At 41.3% G+C, this 850-nt stretch overlaps 1 non-coding gene across 1 annotated transcript; it reads right to left on the bottom strand.

Moving 5' to 3' along the window:
- Positions 1-225: 225 nt before the first annotated feature.
- LOC133813424 (small nucleolar RNA R71) lies at positions 226-332 on the bottom strand. Its single transcript, XR_009884436.1, has one exon. It is a non-coding gene; the product is annotated as a small nucleolar RNA R71 (small nucleolar RNA).
- Positions 333-850: the final 518 nt, after the last annotated feature.

Below are 850 nucleotides of genomic sequence, written 5' to 3'. Positions count from 1 at the left end.
CCTTCTGAAGACCCTCACACCCATTTGTCTAATTTTCTGGAGCTGTGTGGAACTTTCAGATACAATGGGGTGAGTGATGACGCTATTAAACTTAGGATTTTCCCATTTTCTCTGAGGGATAGAGCTAAAAGTTGGCTGAATTCTTTGCAACTGAACTCTATATTTACCTGGCAAGATTTGGCTCAGAAGTTTTTATCAAAATTCTTCCCTCCTTCCAAAGTTGCTAAATTGAGGTGAGAAATCAATAATTTTTGCCAGAATGATGGAGAATCATTGTATGAAGCTTGGGAGCGGTTCAAGGAACTTTTAAGAAGATGTCCTCATCATGGCATTGAACAGTGGATGTTAGTGCATAATTTTTATAATGGTTTATGTCCTACTACTAGAACCATTATTGATGCTGCAGTGGGTGGTACTTTTATGAGCAAGAGTGCAACTGGTGCTTATGAGCTGCTGGAGGACATGGCCACAAATAATCATTAGTGGTCTAAGGAAAGATCATCGGGGGTCAGAAAGGTAGCAGGGGTGCATGAGCTGGATGCAATCACTGCTCTAACAGCACAAGTAGCCTCCTTGACAAAACAGTTACAACAGAGCACTGTATCTGCTAATGCGGTTCAAATGGCAGCTAGGTGTGAAATTTGTGGTGATTCTCACACTATTGATCAGTGCCCTATCAGTATGAATAATAACACTCCTATGGATCAAGCTCAGGTTCAAGCGGTGGGAAACTTTCAAAGGCCATTCAATAATCCATTCTCCAATACTTACAATCCTGGGTGGCGAAATCATCCTAATTTTTCGTGGAAGAATAATCAGGGCCAGCAACCTTAGTTTCAGGGTCAATTTC

The sequence above is a fragment of the Humulus lupulus genome, chromosome 1 (genome assembly GCF_963169125.1).
Source record: "Humulus lupulus chromosome 1, drHumLupu1.1, whole genome shotgun sequence".
Taxonomy (NCBI): domain Eukaryota; kingdom Viridiplantae; phylum Streptophyta; class Magnoliopsida; order Rosales; family Cannabaceae; genus Humulus; species Humulus lupulus.
Note: the sequence above shows the minus strand (reverse complement) of the source record. Positions and strands in the feature narration are given on the sequence as shown.